The sequence below is a fragment of the Dermacentor albipictus genome, chromosome 7, assembly GCF_038994185.2.
Source record: "Dermacentor albipictus isolate Rhodes 1998 colony chromosome 7, USDA_Dalb.pri_finalv2, whole genome shotgun sequence".
Lineage (NCBI taxonomy): Eukaryota > Metazoa > Arthropoda > Arachnida > Ixodida > Ixodidae > Dermacentor > Dermacentor albipictus.
Window position 1 is genome coordinate 37357675 of NC_091827.1, and position 17087 is coordinate 37374761.

Consider the following 17087-nt stretch of genomic DNA (forward strand, 5'->3'; position numbering starts at 1 on the left):
TTCTACAGAATATTTCTATCGAGTTTCTTTAGAGATGCTAAAGGCAAATTTCTATAGAATATTTCTATCGAGTTGCTTTAGAGATGCTAAAGACAAATTTCTATAGAATATTTCTATCGAGTTCCTTTAGAGATGCTAAAGACAAATTTCTATGGAATATTTCTATCGAGTTTCTTTAGAGATGCTAAAGGCAAATTTCTATAGAATATTTCTATCGAGTTGCTTTAGAGATGCTAAAGGCAAATTTCTATAGAATATTTCTATCGCATTGCTTTAGAGATGCTAAAGACAAAAATTCTATGGAATATTTCTATGCAGTTGCTTTCGAGTCCCTACAAGCAAATGCCTATAAAAGCTAGGCCGATGTGTGTAAAGTACTTGCAATTTACCAAAGTTCTACTGTAGGCAATAAGGACTACAGTAAATGCAGTGGCAAAATAATTGGTGCTACAACCACAAAGTATTCAGTTTGAAATGTTTATTGCACTTCAGACTAGATACATGCTTCATATATGTGACATACACACTTCAGACTAGAACTTGCAACACACAAACTGTAGCTGCCAACATGCTTCTCAGGTCAAGCTGGTGGTGCAAACACACGAAACATGAGGTAAAAGAATCAGTGGCAGACTTGATTACAGTTGACACCTCGCAATAACAGGCTTGACTAGGACAAGAAACCATACCATTAAAACTGCAAAAGGAGTGCCTGTTCCAGCAGTGCACATTAAATGTTTGGATACTAAAGCCTGAAAATAGACTGATATGAATGTGCACTCCAATGTTGTGTCAGCCTGACGAAACGACACAGCATTTTAGTCTGAGCAAAAATAACACTGGCAGTCGCTGCAAAAATGTGGCAAATAATGGCTTTCACAGATAAGTACAACATATACCGAAACCACACGCATTTTAGTCTATGTTTATGTGTAAAATTAGCACTGGTAGGCCCTGCAAAAATGTGGCAAACAGGGGTTATCATAGAGCAGTACAGCATATATCGTAAAAAGTTTAAAAGCTTGTATTTCGTTGTAAGGGAAACAATTTTGAGATCAGAGCCAATATTCTAATTAGGGTGAGAAATACAAACCAGACCGACACACGCAATGACTAAAAAAGAGATTTAGCTCAGGAGCTCCTATGTAATGCACATGAACAGTAAAATCGTTTTTCTCGGCAACTATGCAACCAAATTTGATGAGGTTTGATACATTTAAAAATGTTTAAATAATAGTTTTTACATTAACACCATCAATTTTCATTAAAATTTTTTGAAAATAGCAAAACTTGAAGGAAAAGGACTTAGTTTGCAACTGTAAATAAAAAAAGAGCTAGCACAAATTCGTTAATTCTGTAAATTTTCCTACTCAAATACATCCAAAATACAGAAATACTTTTGAGACAACCACAGCACTAATTTGAATTAAGTTTGCGGCATTTGAGAATTCTACCTGTTGCAGGAAGAGCTATTTGGCAGGTTTAAGAAAAATAACACCACGAAGCTTACTAATCCCCGTCTCTGTGCCAGAAAGAGATATAGTTCTGCAGACTCCATCTGCTATGTCTAAAGTCAACAAACTGTATATATGAATTTACAGCTTACATGAAATTGTTGCAACGTTTGAGAGTTTCGCGCATCTACTCATAAATTAGTGATTGTATATTAGAGCAGCATATGGTATCTCTAATTTGACAGATTAAATTATGGTATTAGGCCCAACAGAAATGTGATTTCATTTTTTGTTATATAAGATTTGTTAACCTTACTGCTCTGTTTCTTCAAAATTTACAGTTTCCATGAATTCGTGCTACGTGAATTATGCTTTTTCAAATAATGTTTACTTTGATGCAACAATATTTCTTTATTTTACCTGACTCCTTGCTAAAAAAACTGCACAGTATTCATGAGATATGAATAAATAAATATTAAGTGAATAAGTAAACAAACAAATATTGCGGTTTGTCTTAGCATTCCACCACCAGCATGAACTGTAGGGAGCTTTGGCTACTGCCCACATGGTTGCAAGTTCATTCTTACATGACCACCTGCTATTTCACTTCCCAGGAATGGAGCGAGGAAAGGCTAGTTTTTGGCCTCATTTGGTCCGTCTAGTAACGGCGACGGTGGAGCCTGGAAAATAAAATTGAAATTAATTTTCAAAAGGTGTAATGAACATTCAGTCATAATGTATTAGCAGGCACAAACATGCCACAAATATCTATATAGTTGTAGCATTATGCTAAGTTTCATTTCAGTCCAAAAACAAGAAAGGGGCTGACAGATGGAATGGCACACTGTGATATAAAGTTTCTAAACAGGGATGGAGTGCCTCAGACAGGCTGGCCAACGTTTCGATAGGAGGACCTATCTTCGTCAAAGGCTATCTTTGACGAAGATAGGTCCTCCTATCGAAACGTTGGCCAGTTTCATTTCAGTATTTCAGAAAAAAATTATAACAGAAAGGTGGCAGAACGCCCCACCTCCCCACCACTCTGCCAAACAGTGGCAGTTCTTTTGAGAATCACTTTTGAGAATATTTTTACTTTCCCAAGATTCGGTGACAACAGCACTGGGCCAATGTGCCTGGCAGTAGAATATCATTGCTGATGACAAAAAGCATCTCCGAACGACAACAGCCTAGTCACACATTAATCTCATCTTGCAATGACAACACATTCCCATTTATAACATAAGCAAGCAGGAACACCCATGAGCTAAGTCCTATACAGATGTCACACTATGCACAGAAAAATTTTTTTTTTAAAAGAAGGGAATGACCTACTGGCTTCTATTGCTGAGCGGTAGACAAAATTAATATTCCATCCACTATTAGCCATAGTTGGTATGTACTATGCTTAATATGCGAATAATAAATTTCTCACATGGAGCCTGGGCAATCATGACGATGCATCTAAGTATGCATTGTATGGGGAACAATAATGTTTTAAGTTGTTTTCGCAAACTATGATGGATAACTGCCAATTTGTGGTATTTGGAACACAGTCGCGGTGTCACTGTCAGATACAATGGACACAGTATATTCGTGCTTTTTGAGTTATTGAAACAATTAGTTTCTAATCTAGTACGGGTATGTACACTGATATGTATCCTAAATGCAATGATAAGCCTGCCCAATTGCAATTGAAAAGTTAATTCAGTTTTAATTAAAAAGGGTCCTTCTTGCAACCTGGCATGTGAAAAACAGAAAACAAAAATTATACTAATCAAGTAACTTTGAAAATTGATTGCATAACTGCTCTATAGGTTAAGCAGAAAATTTAACAAGAAATAACGTGCCTAAAACTAGTTGCAACAAACAAATTTGTTACTACGAAGGTTGCGGACAATTCAGTAAACAGATTGTGACCCAGTCTTTTTATGTGGCATTCCTCAGCGATGTTGTTGGTCAATTGGTTGCCGCAGCTGAACAAAACAGATGAACAGTCTAAATCTGGCGCGCAGCCCCAGTCCCATCGGTGCATGGTCAAGTGGGATGAACATACTGATCCGGGGAGTGAATTATGGTGCTGTCTTAGGTACGTGTTGAGGCACCGGCCAATCTGTTGCATGTACATTTGACCAAATATACACATGATCACAAGAATAGACTACACTACCCCTGACAGACAAGACAAATTTAGTGGTATCTAAGCAAGCCTTTCTTGTCAGGGTGCCATATGCACAGAAGTGTGCAAGAGAATTGAGAAAGGCAAGCGGGCAAGGGAGGCTTGCTCGGTGAAAGATACCACCAAATTTGTCGTGTGTCACAGGCAGTGAGTGCACTGTATCCCTTTCACATGTGGTCAAGCGTACATAGGGCAAACTGGCCGGTATCTTATGTGTATAAGAGATCACTATATTTCATTTAAAAGACCAGTATGGTCATCCAACTTGGCTGTACATTTCCACAACGGGGCTTCACGTTGGATTACAATCGTTCATCTGTTTTCATCCACCGTAAAAACAGACAAGTGAAATCGATGAGGCATACCACATATATAGTAAGAGATGTGGGTGAGCCCCCATATTTAATGCAACAAACAAAAAAGGCATCCTGTGTAGGTCACAAGGTATCCATATCAGTCTGTGCCTATGTACTACAGAAGTAAATGCAGCTTAGTAAATACTGACCTTCATATTAATTTTCAAGAAATTAAAGCTCACCAAATGTGTATTTGGCAGTGGCTGTTACTATGAGAACAGAGAAGTAACTGTAAAGATATCAATGATAAACAAAGATGTGCACACTACGTGCTTAGACCTGCGACATATTTAGTCCACTACCCTTCGAATTCCTACATGCACAGAAAACTGCACGAGATTGTAGCACACACAGAAAAAAATTATGCAAATAGGGGTACAGCATAGGAAATAGTTTTCAAAGAATAAAACCCCAATAAAAAGTCATAAATACACTGTGTACAAAGCAAAAAATATATGTAACTTGCAGGTAAGCAACTTACGCAAAAGAAATACTAAACATCAGGAATGGTTGGGTATAGTTTTATACACAACACAATCATGTGGGCATAATGGCTATGCACACTAATAGGTATCAAGTTCAATAAGGTTGCATAAATATTTAGTCTCTTTAGTATGCTGCATTAAGTAATGTGTTGACAAACTTCACCATGAATGACACCAAGCACCCTTTTTGGAACACGTACATTTCATACACACCTGTCATGACCATCCAGATCACACGCCATGCTGCTGCAGCCATATATCCACAGGGTCTGCATTTCTTGGGGCTCCTCGATCTTGTAGTTTATGTTGTGGGTCACGGCCTCGCCACTACAAAATCAATTCTATGTTAGCTTATAGCAGTGGCACAATAAAGCTGTGATATCGTGAAAACATGCAATCAGCACCTAAAAGAGTCACGAAAACAATGTCTGCACTAATGTGGAAAGAGAGCAAATGCTTGAAATCATCGAATGTCATGACAATGCGAACCTCTACATCGAATAAAGTTTTGGACGCACCGCAGCAGCAGATTACAATCTAAACTTAATGTTTTTTTTCCGTTACTTAGTACAGGCAACGTTCCCCTGTAATGCTTAGTTAAGTCAGTTATGTCAACACATCTTGCCTTGGAAATAAAGCTGTACTAGTAGCATGCTGTGATTGGCTTACATTTTTTTCTTAGAACTGTTCGTTAGCCAAAAACCTCGGAAGCATAAATGCTTCGACGTTGTGCACATTCTCTAAGTGAGGAAACGTCATTGAAGAAAGAATCGATGAAGAGGTAGACGGGTCGTTACTATGCAACTTTAGCAGACAAGCGGGAGCTCACGCACAACTGCACAAGGCGAACACGATTTCCGAAACTTTTCTCTGGGGAAGCAAACGCTTATCAGGATTATCAATTCCGCACTGTGGCAATAGAGTTGCGTACACAATTCTTACAACCAGCGCGTAGCAACAGCACAGGGTTCACTGTTGTCGTGGGTGTTCCACTTACTACGTTCGCAAGGCACTCTATACACACACGGGAAGCACACACAACACGGATGAACGCACGTGTAGTTGGCGAGCACGATTGCTTACCGTTTCAACAGTACGACGAGGTCGAAAGGCACTCTCCAAGTTTCCAGTGATGCGTCTGCGATGTTACTTGCAGCAAACAAGCCACTGGGTAGTGGACGAGCTGAGGCGCGCTAATAATACGCATTACTTCTTTGCGCCGTCCACCAAACTTTCCACGAACACAAGCGGAGACAAAGGGAACGCACTCCGTGGCATGAAAATCGTTGGTCCACATTTAGCCGGCGCGCCACGCATACGGCGTGCTTACAGCGAGACTCAAGCCATCTTCTGGCACTTTCGTGCACGCGAACTACGTCTCATTTCATTACAGCAAACCTAATAACACACGATCAAACAAACACATCGACGCAGCTCGCACGACAACCGTTGAAGACGGAGCAATAACAACACGCCGTATCTTCGTATTCTACCTGTCGCGTTGAATACGAAAATACCGGCGCCGCCAGCGCCGTCTGTATAATAGTGCGGCTGCTGTGGCCTCCGTGATTCCTACAATAATACCCACTACAGCAGGTTTTGTGCTGTTTTGAGCCGGCCTTTGAGCCGAACTACATACATATGTTGCTAGACAAAAAGAAACATTGACGTGCTCATATTGTGTGCTATAGTTTAGGGTAGAAATAAATTACATGCAGTATTCTTGCTTTTGAATCGCTTATGCCACATGTAGTCAGCAAAAAGCATGGCCTTCAAGATCTCGACAATTTACCCTGTGTAAGCTATCGCTGCGGTGTGATTTTAACGATTTCAACCTCGGTCACTGGCCTTAAAACCCTAACTGACTTTATGCGCAGCCGTTACCTGCAGTGTCTGGCGCCCTCACTTTGTTTCTCATTGAAGTAACTTCCTGCTGTCGTTTAAATGTAGCCCAGAAATTGTCGACACAACCTCGGAGGTACACGTGTGCAGTGTGTGATGTTTCCGTGCGCTTGTGTCCGTCGCACAGCAACGTATATACGATGATGTTTAATTTTACCCGTGAGGCACAGGTTACGCTTATGTGTTCCCTATCTTGCTTTCGTGGCGATGCGCTTATCATGCGCAGATCGCGCTCATGTGGTCTGTGACTTTTCAAGATTCCTTGAAAAAAAAAAAATCGTTTCTGCAGCGTGCATTTGTCGCATTTGAGTGGTATGTGCCAGAAATGTGCGGCGGCGTTCGATCTGTTTCCGCCCCAAGTGCTGCAGTCACTGCATGCCAGCAAATAGATATGACGCGATTGCTAAGGCGCAGTTTTGCTTAGTGTTTCTTGGTATACATCTTTGTGATTTACCTGCATATGCGATATAAACCACAATGCGCGCTTCCGTTATATTTCTTTGGTTTTCCTAATTTCGATTAGTGTGATGTTTGCCTTGGTCAATGAGTGTCTTTTTAACGATGCTCTTACTTGATAGTGAAAAACCTCTGAAATGCCGATTGCAAGAACCAGCGTCTTCCAGTGCCTTCCAGTGTGAAACCAGCGCGTTTTTCTTTTTTCTTTTTCTTTCTTTTTTTTAAGCACTGGATCGCACTGGGTACGCTGGCGCTCGCTGGGACTCACTCGAGACCAGTGAGAACGCTTGATAAGAGCTGGGTCACACTGGAAGAGACGCTCGCATTGGAAACGGCGCTGGTTGTGTTTGTGCCGCGCTGGCTCCAGCACGCAAGGACGAGCGCTGCTGAATATTAAATGCTTTATACGATTTCATGGCTTGATACTAGTATCTTGTCCTAAATAACGCTATATCTTAGGGTCATAGAACTATTTCGTGTCGCAGCATGGAATAAAGGTGCGTGAGCTGCCTTGTTTATTCCTGCACATGTGACACTGAAAATCACTTTCGTTTTTTGCATTTTGCCTTTTGACAGGGCGGACAGCTAAATTCTTTAACGAAACCACGCAAACGCAGAGGACGCCGCTTTTTTAGTAGTTCGCACGTAACATATGACTGGGAGTTATCGCCATTGTCGCAGTGTTGTGAAGTGGACATGAAATCCAGAAGTCGTTCAGACGCGCTCGAACGGACCCCGAGTTCGAAGCCTACCGCTGCTTGATATTATCGCACCGATAACAAGGCTGAGGCGATTCGGGCGCTTCCACTTTCCCTATTGTACTAAAAAGAGTTCTGAGGCTCAAATACACACATTTTAGCTTTCGCCAGCTACCCGCGCCGAGATCAGCCCCATCGAAGCTTAGGCATAGCGTGTCCGCCGAGTCCGTCTGCACGCTATCGGCGCGTCTAACCTCAAGAATCAAGAAGTCTAAAAAGGATAAATTACTTTATATTTCAGATTTCGCATCGGTGCTTTTAAATAAACAATTTTTTCATGTCTACAGTGCCAGCACAAGAAGTGAGGAGCGCCGATGTGACGCATCATAAACGCAGGTATATGTGCTGTCGCCGAAGGCTCCCAGCACTAGCCTGCGTTTCTCTGACGAATATATATGGCTAGACAGACGTGTAGACTGAAAGGCATCACTGAACTAAGAAAACATTGCATACCCCTCGCGTGAAGAACAAGAAACGGCTATCGAAATCGGCAGTAACAGCTCATTCATGCAGCGTCCCGGGTCGGTGGTTCATTTAGGACTTTTTTCGAAGCTAAAATACCAATCGCAGTCGATGTTATGGCACTTCCGAGCACACTATTGAATACGGAGAGCAAATTTTTCTTTGTGTTACAGGCGTGAGTTTTAGTTGCTGGCCGATAGCGCATCTACCACGTCTGTGCAAGACTCCTCTCTGTGAAACTAAAACTGCTTCTCGATTTTGATGAGCTAAATTGTCCGCCCACGTTCCTATGCTGACGTGGCGTAGCGGTAATGAGCCGGGCTGCGGATCTGCAGGTACGACGATCGAATCCTGGTCAGAGCACTTCTGTTTTTACATGTTCATTTTTTCGATTTATATTGTACTAAAACGCTATCTGTTGCTTTCTGTATTAAAAAAAAAAGACATACGGTGTCCAGGCACCGCGTATTTAACGCGCTAGAGCTGTTTTTCGCACCAGTAACCAGCGCCTCCCAGTACGCCGCGCTTGCCCAGCGCCCCATGCATCCAGCGCGCGGCACTGGACCCATAATCCGGCGATGCACTGGATACTGGGTACTGTTTATAGAGTGAAAATATAGAGCCGTTCTTAGACAGGCCGCACTTTAGCTTGTTTAATTTCCTATAAACGTTCCTTTACAGAACTCAGTACGTATACCATATGATGGCACACTTTTAGAACGGGAATGGAGAGCCAGTCTAGAGACAGGCCGCATTAGAAGTTCTGAAAACGTTCTATAAATTTTTCTATAGAATTTGGTACATAAGATGTCAACACGACCTCTATAGAACTTTTATGGAGGATGTAGAGCCATTCTATAGACAGACCGCATTAGAAGTTCTGAAAAGGTTCTATTAACATTTTTCTGTAGGATTTGGCACATAAGATGTTAATACGACCTCTATAGAACGTTTCCGAAAACGTTCTATAAAACATTTTCTATAGAATTTGGTACATAAAATGTCAATACGACCTCTATAGAACATTTATGGAGGGTGAATGGAGAGTCAGTCTATAGACAAGTCGCATTAGAAGTGTTAAAAACTTTCTATAGACATTATTTTATAGAATATTGTACATATGATGACAATAAACCCTCTATAGACTGCTTATAGAGCGTGAATGGAGAGTCAGTCTATAGACAAGCCGCATTAGAAGTGTTAAAAACTTTCTATAGACATTATTTTATAGAATTTAGTACATATGATATCAATACAATCTCTATAGAACATTTATAGAGAACGAATGGAGAGCCATTCTATAGACAGGTCGCGTTAGAAGTTTTAAAGGCATTCTATAAAAATTACTTTATAGAATTCAGTACATAGGACGTCAATACACCCTCTATAGAACATCTATTGTGTGTGAAATGACTTGTTTCTATAGAAAGGTTTCTATAGACTTCTTATAGAGATTCTATGCAGACGACTCTATAGATCGCGAGTTCCTATAGAGTCCCTTTTGACTCCATAGGAACTCATTAGGAGTTCTAAAGGAACTCTAAATCCATTTTCATAAGGGTGCAGACGACTTGTGAGATGGAGTAACTTCTCATGGGAAATCGTCTGCGTCGAAGCGTTGATTCTGACGCACAGACGCATCTTCTAAGACGACTCCCTACGCGATTGGACAGGGCGGAAATGTATGCTCAAGCGCTCTCAACGACAGCGGTGACAGCAAAGCTCGCGGAAAAAGAAAAGAAAGCAGCGCGCGTAATACGCAATTTGAATGCAGGACGCTTGGCCGTAAACGCGGTGACGCGGGACGAGCGACCCGCTGGCATCGCGACGCGAACTTGCGAGCCACGGAGATGCCACGCAACCGTAAACGCGAATGAGGTTACAACGGTCGTCCGCCGAAAAGGGGAAGGAAGCAGTGACCCTTTCTCGTTGGTTCTTTCGGGATACCTCTCTCCCCCTCTCTCCCTCCGGCCGCTAGTTACCATTACCCTTCCCTTTAATCCTTTTAAAATGAGGACGTGTTGTTCCTTTTTTCCTTTTCTTTCCCCCAGCGTGAGTGCGCCACGAGGTCGGAGTAAGCTGGAAAACTGATGCGCGGTTCCCGGTTTGGGCTTTGGCGCCTCCGGAGGGTGTTTGCATAATGAACAGTGCAACAGCTTTGGGGGGCGTATAAAGTTCTCCGTTCGGGCGTCTGCCCGGTGAATTTTCTTTCCTTTCCTTCTGTTTCATGTATTTGATTTCCTTGCCTTCCCCCTTTCGCGCTCTGAAAACGCCACGACGTTACGGAACAGCCTAAATTGACCATCAGCATTATGCTTTTCTCGCGTAAACCACGCCAACTCTGCTTATTGTTGTTTCTTTCCTTTTGCATCAGCTGCTGCAGTAGTACTACTCGCTGCTGTCTTACTCTGAAAAATCTATCTGACTAACCTGTTGATTGATGATTGAACTGGCGCATGCCTCATAATAAAAATGCGGCTTTGGTCCGCGAATTTATCGCCTTAGCTGAGCTTGCCCGTGGCAAAGGTAAGCACGAAAAATTTACTTTCAGAAGTATGATGTCCGCGCTGCTGCTACTATTTCCTAGCTGCATCTACTACTACTACTACTACTACTACTACTACTACTACTACTACTACTACTACTACTACTACTACTACTACTACTAACACGCCGTGGTGGCGTAATGGCTTTAGCGTTGCGCTGCTAATCCCTTAAGTTGCGGGATCGAATCCCGGCAGTGGCGGACGCGTTTCGATGGGGACGAAATGCAATGAAACATCCCTGTGCCGTGCATTAGGTGCGCATCAAATAAACCCAGGTGGTCAACATTAGCCCGGAGTGTCCCACTACGGCGTGCCTCATAATCATATCGTTGTTTCGGCACGTAAAACCCTAGAATTTAATTACATTACTACAACTACTACTAATACTACCACAACTAATAGTAATTAATGATAATATGTTAATAGTAATTAATATAATATGATAACTAATAATGATACACCGAAATTTCAGTTTACTCTATGCGATAAGTTAAACTGCGGCGCCAAGAAGCCGATCTCTTCAATTTAGTTTCGTGGCTAATCTAGGCCTACAAAAAACGTCTTGTAGACGTTCTCACGCTGGATTTGTTTCCTGTCACCTACACGCACAATATAAATATAAGTGCGGAGTGCTTATATATATATATATATATATATATATATATATATATATATATATATATATATATATATATATATATATATATATATATATATATATATATATATATATATATATATATATATATATATATATATATATATATATATATATAAAGCTAGATGACAGGTAACTGAGGGGTCGTATTGGGGGTTGCTCTGCTGATACATATATGCACTTCGAATTTCTGGTTCCCTATAGGCCACACGCTGCAGAAATGGCGTCACCCGTTTCACCTTCAATCCCTATACCTGACTACCGCGCACGTTTGGCAATCGTCTTTCTTTTTTTTTCCATGCGCTTCATAACAACACGTTTTGTTATCCCCGTAACTGAGCAATGCGCTCATGGCGTGGCACAAAGACTCTTGCGCAAAGTTCAATATGCGTCGAGATCGCGCGCGCGTTAAACCTCCGAGCCTCGATGTACTGCAACCGCGTTTATTCTGCATATAGCCGACACGCTCTCCTCTGATACTTCTTTTTTGAGCACCATCTCGCAGCCTTTCTGTCTTCTTGACTGTCCTTTGACACTTCTTTTCACGCTTTTGATTTTTTCTGTCGACTCCCGGTCTATTCTGACGGCCCCTTTTTAAATATGTCATGTGTTTACGCTCTCTCGACTCTTTGCGCTTTCGATTTTTTTGTTATATACAACCATTCTCTTCTGGCTCCCTTTTAAGAATTTGTTCTCTTTACTCTTCCTTGACTTTCTTCTACAATTCTCATTCTCTTTCGTATCCCATTTTCTTCTGCCGCCATTTTTAAGAATGTGCTCTGTTTACTCTCTTTTGATTTTTCTTTACATTTATATCTTTTGTCCACTCCCTGCTTCTTCGCATTGTACTTTTCTATGGTCGTGTACAACATAAGAAGGCAGCAGAGGGCCAAATGAATTGTACCCGACTAACAATGACAGAGAGAGGGGGAGATAAAGGCAAAGGAAAGACAGAGAGGTTAACCAGAGAGTATTTCCAATTGGCGGCCCTTTAGTGAGGAAGGGGAAAGGGGTGCGAAAGATTGGAGAAAAAGAAGAAAAAAACCCAACGCAGAACTGGCTCTAAGGGCGCTGTCGCACAATCTTAGAATGTGCCACATAGTCATCATACACAGTGTCAACGTGACGCTTACAGAATGTCTAATATCCACGGAGAATTCCTTACGTTTTCGAATCAAATAATTCCTGTAGGAATCGTGGGCTTAGCAACTGAACTATCCGACATAGCGCAAAAAAAAGCACACAACAAAACTATTACCGGAAATGTGAGTGCCAGCAATGCCATTTAACTATTTCGTCGATTTTGCGCAGCAAATGAGCACATGAGTCTCCGCAGTATTTCAAAACTTTTCGTGCGTCACAAGGAGGAGAGGCTGTAGCCCTCGGCGTCCATTTTCGGAGCCTGCTGCCGACTACACGTCAGCTGCCTCGGGTGGCACAAAAACGGTCTACAGACAACGGGTAGCCATATTTCACATCAGTGTGATTTCTAAATAGAAATTCGAAAGAACGAGATGCTGCTTATACAACACAGTGAGCTTTCATTTTCTTTCTTTTTTTTTGGCGGTTCATGAGAAAAGCTTTCGTAATTTACTGCCGAAAAATTCCAGTGGGGTATTTTATTCTTTATTCTCTTGTTTTTCACTTTATTTCTTAGTTACAGACGGAACGTAATATAAAACTTTCGCTTTATTGCCGAAATTCGTACCCGAATGGGTTAAGCGTTTAACCGCTCAAGCTGTCGGCTTCTCCGAGCCGTAGCGACCACAATTGGAAAGCGAACGTCGCATGGAAATATATTGCGGCGCGCGACAGGAGATTTCTTTTCGTCATTCGTTCCCATATATTTTCTTCTTTCTTTTCTTTTTTCCTTTCTTTCTTTCGCCTGGCATTAAGTTGCTCGCCCCCCCCCCCTTTTTTTTTCCTTTACAAAATGCCTCGTTTTCTTCTCGCTACAAAACTCGGATGCCATGGTGAAGCGCCTTTTCCAATATTGCGTCGCGGTTCCTTAACAAAAGGCAACCTCGCCGGCCTCGTGTGACTTTTCCCTCGGCTCGCCTTTCCAGCAGTCGCAGTTCCTCCTCCCTGAGGATACTCGTTCCCGTATATGTAGCCGTGATAGCTCGAAGTTATCCCGCATATTCGCGTAAATTGGGCCAGTCCCAGCGAGATTGTGAAAGAACATAAAGCTGGCAAAAAAAATGATGAGAACGCAGACTACGGGAAATAAAGAAAGAAAGAAAGAAAGAAAGAAAGAAAGAAAGAAAGAAAGAAAGAAAGAAAGAAAGAAAGAAAGAAAGAAAGAAAGAAAGAAAGAAAGAAAGAAAGAAAGAAAGAAAGAAAGGCGAGGACTTCTCCCTAATGAATGGACGAATGCTGAAGAAAGGACGCGGCCAACGTGGCGACGATGCGTCCTTCTGAAATGCGAAACGAGGCGATCTTTGCTTTCAGTTCCCTCGCCGGAGACCCGCAGTCAAATAGGGTTTGGAGGGTGCAATGTGGGGTTGCGGGTTTTAGGGAAGAGGGGGGCCGACGAGGTCAAAAATACCATTCTACCATTTACGGAAGGGCTTTCTTCCTTTTTCCTTTTTTTTGACTGGTGGCTGGAATGGGAGGAATGTGCCCCGACGTTCTCTTTGCCTTCTTTTTTGTTTTTTTTTTGTTCTTGTCACGGCCGTTTATCCTTCGCCTTTGTATGATCCGGCACATATTTCTCTCCCGCGTTTGTGTCCAGGAGTATGGCACCTCGTGTCCTCTCCTTCCGTAGCCTATACACGAGGCATCTGAAGTTCGCATTCTTTTGTTGGGGAGCGCCCGTTGCGAGAGTTTTCGTTTTTCTGACCCAGGGTCGATCTTTGTCTGGTTCCGTTTGCCGCCGTCTGTCTCTCGGTTTCCCTCTTAGCGCCACACTCTGCGCTGCAATCGCTACGGAAACTATAATTGGCCCTTCCCATTGTCGTAAAGTCTGTTTTCTCGCCCCTCAAGCTGTTCACGAATTTCTGGCATTTCTTAGGTTGCCTTCGCTTTCTCTTACTTCTTTTTTGTCGTCTGCTTTCGCTTACTTCCTTTTTGTCGTCTGCTTTCGCTTATATTTCGTTGTCTGCTCCTCCTCTCAGAAGCCATATCCCGCTTCTGCTTCTTTCTTTTCCTTGTCGTCTGCTCTTTCCGAGCACGTCTGCTTGAGCGTTCGCACTGAAGTAGTCCGCGGAGCTCTCTTTTTCTAGCTTCAAACCCGCGAATAACGAAGAAATGTTCTTTGTTAGCTGCTTTTCTATTGGGTCCCTCTAGGCGACGCGCAATTACACCTTCTAAGTGTGTTCCTCTTGCTCTTCTCGAAACCGAGTCGTCATCTACGCCATTTACAAGAACTAGTTAGAACTTTAGTTTCAAAACTATTCCGGGAACCGCGGCTTACTTTTTCTTCCCCCTCTCTCTCTTTTCGTTTTATGCCCCGTGTGTTTGAAAAGGCATGCAGTTATACTGGCTCCCCTTTTTCAGGCATCTGCATAAGGAGCTTTCATCCTTTTCTTTTTTTTTCAGCGGTCTCGCCCTTAGATATTTGAAGTTTCTCAATATGAACCTAAAGTTCCTTCGCTACTCATAAGCGGCATTGTTGGAAATGTATTGAAGACCGGCTCTTTCTGTATGGTCTATTGGAGAAAAGAAAGCGATATTGTATTACGAATAACAGAGTGCAAAGTTTATTTCTTTTCTTTCTTGCTCTAGAAATACTGCGTCGCGGTGTGCCCCCCCTCGGAGTCCCGATGGTTGAGACGTCCTGCATTACACAAAAGAAAGTTGTTCTTTTTTTCGCATCTGCGCACGCAAAGGTAGGAATGTTATAACTCGCGGTATTCGCAGGCCGATGTTGCAAGCCAAAAAGCACGTTGAAGGGAACTGCGTTATTACTCGGAATAATATCGGAGCTTGACCACTTGAAGTGGACTCACTCTTTTTTGTTTTCCTTTGAGTGATGACCTGGAACGAACCTTAACAATCAAACAATACTGTGTATGGTGCCGACAGTTTTCTTTCTCTTATTTACAGTAAATTTTGCCCGGTTGGAGCCCTACGAAATAAAACGGGACGTGTTGTCTCATGCGTCGTAGCGCTATTTACGGATAATGGCGACCTGTACATCCACGTAGCCTGTTCGTGCGCATTTTTTTTCATGTGTCCTTTCTTTACTCTTTAGCAGTGCGTCTAAGCATAAACGAAACTGAATGTCTTTTTCCCACATAGGTCGTAAAAGAGTGCATCTGAGTTTTGGAAAGAAATGATGAAGAGACGAGAACTTTCCCGCTCAGCAGTTGGACTCTAATGAGTTCGCCGATTTGTCCTGCGTGATTTTCTTCTTTCTTTCCCATACCGACCGTCTGCACTGCATACGACATGACAAAACCGCTCGCAAGCGTGATCTAAATGGCGCGGTGTTTCCCAATCAGGTGAACCCTCGGGACGGGGGCGGGGGGGGGGGGGCGACCCTCTCATTTAAGTTCATTAGACCTGGAGCGGCGTAGGCGCTCTTCAAGCTTTAGTTCTCGTGTATTTGTTTTTAAGTCTGTCTCTAGAACATCGTAGCGTTTATGCCTACGTTCTTTTGTGTAGCACGGCCGCGTGAAGCAATCTTCTGATTAAAAAAGTTAGACAACCCCGCCCTCCCCCGCTCTCCTCCTCCACTTCCTCCACCGCCTAGTCCTCGGGCACCATCATCCCGCTCAACCAACCTGCAAGTTCTCGTGAAAAATAAAATGACGAAATGTTGGGCGTGAAACACGTTCTTGCCCCCCTGAGCTGTAGATGAGTTTACTGGCCTTGATTTTTTGCTTGTATATCTCTTCGGCTTCGTAGCTGGTCCATCTGCCTAATTGAAATGGCCCCCTTGTGCGCATTCTGTACAACCGCTTTCCACTGGGAGCGTTGAAACGTAGACGCACTCACCTCCCCCCACCCTCGCACCCCTCTAGCCCCACCCCACCTCTTGCGGTTAACGCGCTCTTTCAAAAAAACTCTTTGACCGCGACGAGCCTCTTGTTAGCGCTCTCTGGAGCGTCGGCTCTCTCGTTTCGTTCGTTGTGCGGGAAAAACGTCCTCCTTAATCCGAAAGAGGCGATTCAGTTTCGGGATGCGGACTGGCTCTTGTTTCAGGCATAACACAGAAGAAGACGCTTAAACGTGACGTTTCGTGCACGTACGGTTGAAAGCGGACGAGGGGACGGTGACGACAGAATTCCAAATGCCACTCTGAAGATTTGCCAGTTCTAACGTCCGGAGGCTCCAAAGTGGGCAGTAAGGAACGCTGCACAGTGAAGGGCTCGTGATTCAACTTTGTGACCACCTGGGGATTCCTTCTAGCAAGCCCCTAAAACACTGTGCACGGGCGTTTTTCAAACCCCATTCCACTCCCACCAGGATGTGGCTGCCTTAGGCGGAAGTCGAACCCAGGACCTTGTGCTCGGCCGCACATGTCTTGCCTTTGGAAGTTGAACTCAATGAACGAAGCGATCAATCAGTGGCGCTGTCAGTCACTCGACCGACGATTCGACGAAACAGTTGGTTCCTGAACAGTTGTTCAATACATGACGCATGCGCAGTACAACATCTCTACATATGGATAGAAGCAGGAATCTCTCCCGGGGGATTGTTCAGCGAGTGGGCGGTTGAACACGGGGAGGGGGGGGGGGTGGCGGGGGGCGACGGAAGCGATAAGGGTAGCGAAAATATTGAAGCTAGAAATTATTGATGACATTATTCAGATGAACATTTAATTAATGATAGGCGAACAAGGAGGACGTGTCGATTAGAAGACATTCTAATATGAAAAAAAGGAAACA

General features: G+C 43.1%; 1 protein-coding gene and 1 long non-coding RNA gene across 3 annotated transcripts in view; one reads left to right on the plus strand and one right to left on the minus strand.

The window, feature by feature from the left end:
• The window catches only part of LOC135905686 (A-type potassium channel modulatory protein KCNIP1-like), a 348523-nt gene that overhangs the window by 293888 nt on the left and 37548 nt on the right, over positions 1-17087 (plus strand). The window lies entirely within an intron of this gene.
• Positions 385-5906, minus strand: LOC135905708 (uncharacterized). Its single transcript, XR_010565451.2, has 3 exons — positions 5555-5906; positions 4685-4798; positions 385-2134 (listed from the first exon to the last, which is right to left on the minus strand). It is a non-coding gene; the product is annotated as an uncharacterized lncRNA (long non-coding RNA).